A 7,211-nucleotide genomic window follows, 5' to 3' on the forward strand; every position below is an offset into this window, starting at 1 on the left:
CAATGTCTAATCACCAGGGATCTTGTCAATGTAGAGTTGGATCCAGCGGGTCTTGGAAGTCTGGGGTCTGCAGCTTGGGCAAGCTCCCAGGCAATGTTAATGCTGCTGCTCTGTGGACCACAACTCGACTTGCATAGCTTATCGCCTTGCCATGTTCTGCTGCTGATGGGGTCTCCGGTGAGCGAAACGTATACTGGAAAGATGATCAACTTCCAGTTCAGGACTCTATCAATTACTATATCAAGAACAAGGACTGTATCAATCACATCATGCTCAAGGTTTACCAAGATTAAATAATGTTTAACCTCTCTGTTAGAACCTGCGCTCCCTTTTAGTGAAAACCATTATCATAATCAAAACCCTGAAGAATTGCCTAATACCTGTACGGTGATGTTCCTTCACCCTATGAATGGTTAATGCACCTGGCTGGGGATTCTCATCCTCCCATTGGTGGGTTAGTGATGAATCAAAATTAGTCCAAGGGCAACCGGTTGTTTTTTTTTTTAATTTGGTTTTTCATCTGTGAGGTGACAGTTTAGGTTGTAAAGGAAAATATACACTTCTGCCGCTAGGCGTTCCCTATCTAAGACAAGAGACCAGGGCGTGCCTGTGACATCCCAAAGGGAAGAGCAACCCCAAAGCCAAAGAGCAATGAATGTGTAATTTGGTGCAAATTGAGATGTAGTTTACAAGGAATGAAAGAAATTGAAATACGTATTTTAGAACTATCATTTTTTCTCCTGGTCAATCTAGGAAGCTTTCATGGAAGAAGTGGGTATTTCAGAAATGATGAAACGCAGACGTGTTCGGGAGGCTGGGGAGAGAGGATGTCCGACTGCCAACAACAAGGTGCACTACAGGTGTCAGCAAGACGCTTGATGGCTGAACCAGACCCTCACAGAAGTCAAGAAGGCACAGAATTTAAGAATAGCTGCTGATAATTAATCCCTGAAATGAAATATACTGTGGTTTTGACTTTCAACCATAATTGAAACACTTCCTAAAATTATGCCACTACATTTTTCTGCAAAAGAGTTATAAAATTCACTCTCTCAAAAATGAATCAAAATGTTATTAGGATTGATTACTTGCATCTGAAAAAAACAAGATGGCTTTGATATGGATTCTGAGTTTCCTTGCTACTATGGCCTTAGAAGCATGTAACTGCTGTGAAAATAATGTTGCCAAACGTCAGCGAGACTGAGAGGTGGAAAGAGAGCCAGGATCCTGGAAATCTGTCTGCCTTCCCGCTGTTCTCCTTTCTGTCCAACACATCAAAACACATGCCATCCGCACACATTTGTAAAAGTACACTCTATTTATGTCAAAGGAAACTTACATTGGGAGCTTTATGTGTCTTCCACATAATGCAGTTCATTGTTTCCCTGAGAAATGAGGATGAGATATTTTGATACCTGGGGCAACTCTGAGATGATTCAATTTGAGTTGGGTAATTAAGAACAGATTCTTACTACTAATGCTTGATCAGTTTAAACTAAGTTACAATACACAAAATACTCATTCTCACAGCGATTTCAAAATTTAATCTCTGAACATTGAAAAGCCAAAAATTATTTCTTTTCTAGGATAAGACATAATTATAGCCTTTTAGGACTTCAACGAGATGACAAAACTAAGCATATTTATTGGATTATCTTTCCCCTTTACTATGTCAACTGGCACTTCCTACTCTCATTAGATAAAGTCTTGATATTTCAAATAAAATTCAGTCTAATGGAAGCAATTGGAGCTTTAAAACTATTTCTGAGAGGTAGCTGTGGTGTAGTAGAAAACGCACTGATTTAAAAGATCTAAATTGGAGTTCATGGCTCTTCTATTTACTAAACGTCTTTTGTAAAGTTCCTCAGAGATGAAGGAAGGATTTGAGGAGATAGTCACTGCCGTGAACATGTATGACCTCTATATAGGGTTCCCAAGCCTCGATTTCCTCCCACAGAGTACCTGGTGGGTTTGAATAACTAACCTCATGGTTAGCAGCTTGACACTTACCTGAGAGTACCACCAGGACCCCCTAAATGAGATAAGGCATATGAATTGCTTTTGGAAAATACAGAATGCTGTAAATATAATTAGTCATACCTTATTTTAGTTAACAATAGTAGTTGTAAAATCCATCCCAAAGTTAAACATATTGACATCTATGTAGCAAAGATTGGCTAAACTGGCAATTTATGCAGCTAGTAATCCCTACATGTAATCAGGTGACAGAAACACTACCAGGCTTTTTTAAGTGAGAGAATCCGTGGTTCAGAATGGCTAGGGGAACTGAAAAAGTAAACACTTTAAAGAGGAGAGAGAGGGTGGGATGGAGGGATGTGGCGAGAGGTAAAGAGTAAAGTATTAAATACATTATAGGAAGTTTCTCCCTGCTCACGGGCCGGAGAATCACGGGAAGAGGTAGGAATGATTACACATTAGAGGGACGTTTTGGGGTGAGGACGCAGACCTGTGAGGAGAGAACCGGCAGGAGTTGGTTTTTCCAAAGGATCTGGGTGTGTTGGAGAAGCTATAAACCCATTGCTGGTGCTGAAATGGCCAGCCATCATGTGTTCAATCATCTGAAGCGCATGTGCAGCTGGGTAACAGACGAGGTAGACCAGAGAAGGAGTCTCACATTTGAGCTCTATTGTTGGCGATGAGTATTGACTACATCCACGACTGCCGGAAGAATGCCTTAGAGCAGTGGTTCTAAACCGTCCTCATGCCGCTACCCTTTCATACACTTCATGTTGTGGTGACCCCCAAACAAACATTATTTTTGTTGCTACTTTATCACTGTCATTTTGCTGCTGTTATGTATCGGGAACCCTCTGTGAAAGGGTCATTCGACATCCAAAGGAGCCGCGACCCACAGGTTGAGAACCGCTGCCTTAGCAGGAGGGACGGCCAGAATGCTCCTGAGAAGCTAGGATGAGCCACTTCATCACACATATTTTGGACTCGATAGCGGGAGGGACCACTCCCTGGCGAAGGACATCACACTAGGTGCAGTGGAGGGTGAGCGAAGCAGGATTAACCCAGTTGCTGCAGCGAAGGGCTCAAGGAGAGAGTTAGAATCGATTCGATGGTGGCAATGCTATACACACTTCTCTGTGTGCTATGTCCACAACAGTTTCTACAATTTGCCCATACCCAGCCATTTGTGCGCAGACGCTCATTGTTATTTTGGGTGTGGTTTACTCATTACTGGCACCTTCGGGGTCCTAGTGTCCATCACCAGAAAGCACAAGTCCCTAAGGAAGGTCTCCTGTATACAACCTCTACCTCTTCCATGTAGCCAACAGTGACCATGGGTCTCTATTTATGTACTCTTGTCTTCTATAGAAGAGGAATACTTCCCCTTATGTGCTTGGTTTATTTCACTTAACCTTAGGCACTCCAGGTCCACCCCAGGTCACGTTTCCCAGACTCACCGCTGCTCCTTATGGTTGCATGGTGGTCCACTGGTTCTCTAAATGACAGTGTGCTTGCTTATTCAGTTCTTCCATCTGTTGATGGGCACTTTAGTTGCTTCCATTGATTTGCTGTGGCAAATAAAGCAATCATCGTAGGTATGAAGCGGATATTTTAAAAAGTGATATCACTCGTAGCAAAGTAAATTTAAACACAGGCTTACTTGTAAAATCGATTTTAAATTATTTTAGAAGTATCATCTTTACCATCTATATGTTGATCCTTGTAGACGGTTACCCATTTCTGCCCCCTGTCTCATGGTATCGCTACTCCCATTACTGTTCCCGAGGGGTTCCGGGTGTTGAGAGCTCTTTTTCGTACCATTGTACATGTTCTGGTCTAGCCTGATTTGTAAAGTAGACTGTGGTCATGAGAGTTGGGGAAGGAGGAAGAAGCATTAGAGGAATGTTATTTGTTCCACCGGTGCTATGCTACACCCTGGCTGACTTGTTCCTTCCTTGTGACCCTCTTGTGAGGGAATGTCCAATGGTCTCCAGACGGACTTTGGGTCTGCTCTCTGACCTCCATCATTTGCATCGATATAGCTCATAACTGAAAGGGAACCTGAGAAATGCAGTCCAATTCAGTTCCCAGGAAGAAAGGGAAAATGGATTTTGATGGACAGATAAGGGTCTCTGCTATATGATGCTTTTGTGTATGGATTTTGTGACAGTTGTTTTGGTAAATCTGAAGCCATTTTGCTTCCTTTAATATTTAAGTATGGTGAAACCTGAGAGAGTCAGAACTTAATAGACTTTCTTGCTTTGGAGGATCTTTCTAGTCTTTTGCCTTTGACAGGAGGCAGCCCGACCGCTTTGCTGTTGCTGTGTAAATGGGAATCACTAGAGTTTTTCTCTTGGATAGGTTTCTACCTTAAAGAGAGTCTGACTTTTACAGGTTTCACCGTACTTTCAAAATACTGAAATCACATGTTGGCCTCACCCTTCACACCTCAGCCTTGGGCAGTTCTTCCTATGAATCATTTTTATAATGATTGAACTGTTCCGTGCTTGAGTGTATTTGATTTCGCTACTGAACTCAACCTTAACTCACAGACAAGTGAATTTCAGTAATGATTTTAATAAAATTCTAACCCATTGTTATGGGGTTGATTCCGACTCATGGGGACCCTGTGGGATAGCGGTTCTCAACCTGAGGGTAGCAACACCTTTGGGAGTTCGAACAAACCCTTTCACAGGGGGCACCCGATTCAGAGCAGTAGCAAAATTACAGTAATGAAGTAGCAACGAAAATAATGTTATGGTTGGGGGTGGGGGCCATCACCACCACATGAGGAACTATATGAAAGGGCTGCGGCATGAGGAAGGTTGAGAACCACTGCTCTGGGGAGGGTTTGTACTGCTGAACTGGTGGTTACCAGCACAGTGTTCCTTGAGTGATTATATCAAAAACTGGTAAACAATCAGTCGTCTTTGAGCCAATTCTGACTCACGGTGATCCCACGTGGATTAAAAACACCACTGAAGTAATAATGGCATGAACTACTTATTAAGCTTTGACTGGAGTGTTGGGAACCAGACCAAGCATATTACATACACTTACTCACAAAAACATTGCCAGGCCCTCCCTCAGCTTCTCAGCAAATACGGGCCTTGGACTCGAGGGGCAGAGTCAGAAAACAAGCAAGGTTCCTTGATAAATAAGATCACTGGTAGATACAAGGAGCATTCATCTGCGAGCTGCATGGCAAAGAGGGAGAAGAGACACACGATCCAGACTAGAAGATACAATGCAATTTGGAACTGCTTTCTGTGGAACCATAGAATCCTCCACAAAGCCCTTCCATCTTAGAGGGACTCGAGACGCAAGGGATTGCTCCATTCAATAAGAGGAGACGTCTAATGATGACCAAGAGATGGAAAACACTCCCTCACGGCCCTGAAGCTGTTTCAGCAAGCAGGAAATTGCGACAATATGCCGATGCAATTTTCCAATGGTCATGGTCAACATTGGAAAAAAAAATCCTGCTGCCTAAGAGATATGCTTTAGTTAGCTGGAAAATTTGTTTCTATGGAACAGCAAATTGCTAAACAGCAAATTGCTTAAATTTGCTTATCTGAGAAACACCTCTTTGACACATCACAAATGAGAATCCTGTAGGCCTCTCAGATGGCTTTTAGAGTTGACAAACCGCATGCTGTCTCCACTTCGTAAATGCCTTCCTGTTCGGTGGGCAATTCTTCGCCAACAAACCCCTTCAGCCGAGGTGAATCCAGCTGTAACCAAAGTGTCCATTCTGACAAGGTACTGCCTGGGCTCCCCTTGCTGCTTGTTGCAGATTTTTGCACCGCTGTCATCTGGGGCCGGCACTGTGCACTGTGTAGCTGATTTGTGTTGCTTTCCCGCTGGGATTTAGTAATAGCCATTCTACCAAATATTACTGTGCAATCGACCCGAGGGTTGCATTTAGATTACATTTGATTTCTCTACTTGGAAAATGCATGCTTTAATTTTCTTCTTATGTCAAAATTGATAATGCATAGAAAAGAAGGTACCCGATCGTGATACTGACATTATAAACTGGGTCTGACTTGCTTTGTGAGGGCGATGCGTGCCTGTATCGCCGAAGGTGCATGTACACCACAGACCAGCCTATCTGTGGGGAAAAGGAGATTGGCGTGGAGACAGGGCACCAAGAGGAGACTGCACCAGAGCTGACTGCACACCGATACGCCAAGGAAATTTCTAGAAAGTGCAAATTTGGTCCTCAGTCTGCCAATCCTTCCCTTCCAAATGCACTGAAGCCTATAAACAACTGAATCCATTATTCACAAGGTAAAGGCCAAGGAAAGAATGAAGACTATTACGCTCGAAGCAGTGCAGTCTTCCTTGGAAAAACATATGACTGATGTCCTTTATGGCACCACAAATCTTTTTTTTTTTTGGGGGGGGGGGACAGGTCTTTTTGCACATGTATACACCAAATAGCTGTCACCTTTTTATACCCATTATGAATTCTTAAAAATGCCACCAAAGCACTTGTTCTGTTATCTTTTACTGTCTCCCTCTCCCCCCTCCTTTTACAACAGATCCCAGAGAAGCCTGGGTGCACATCTGAAAGCTCATTAGGTAGGGGAGGAATAAAGTCCAGCTGAGTGTGGGTTCTCTGTGGGGACTTGGGATATTTGTATGTGGTGTAAACTGCAGAGACCCAAAATAAAACCTCTCTAATACTGAGAGGACTATAGCTACCAGAATATCTCACCTCAGAGTATAATGTTATTCTTACATTCGAGTGACTTTTTATTTTTCTTCTTCTTTTTTTAACCATTTTGAGCTCTCTCTCTCTCCAAACTTTTCTTCAAATATATGGGTACTTAGAGATAAAAGTACACAATTTATAAGTGTACATTTCAAGGAATGTCCCCAAATTGAACTTACCCCATCACCACCACCCAGAAATGCCAGGTAGTCACTTTCTGCATACCCTCCGGGCACCACTCCCCTGACTTCTAACACCAGAGATATGTATGTATACACCAGAGTCAAATCATACAGTCCCATACTGTTATGTAACTGCATATTTGTAGTTTTCATTCCGATTCATGAATAGAATTGTATTCAGCTCATTCTCAGTGCTATCTAATTTTCCCCTGTGTGACTATAGCTCAATTTTAAAAAATCCATTCTAATATTGATGAATATTTGGTTACTTTTCAGTTATGGTCATTAGGAATAGTACCGTTATAAGCTTTTTGTATATATCTTTTGGTGAA

The sequence above is a fragment of the Tenrec ecaudatus genome, chromosome 4 (genome assembly GCF_050624435.1).
Source record: "Tenrec ecaudatus isolate mTenEca1 chromosome 4, mTenEca1.hap1, whole genome shotgun sequence".
Classification (NCBI taxonomy): domain Eukaryota; kingdom Metazoa; phylum Chordata; class Mammalia; order Afrosoricida; family Tenrecidae; genus Tenrec; species Tenrec ecaudatus.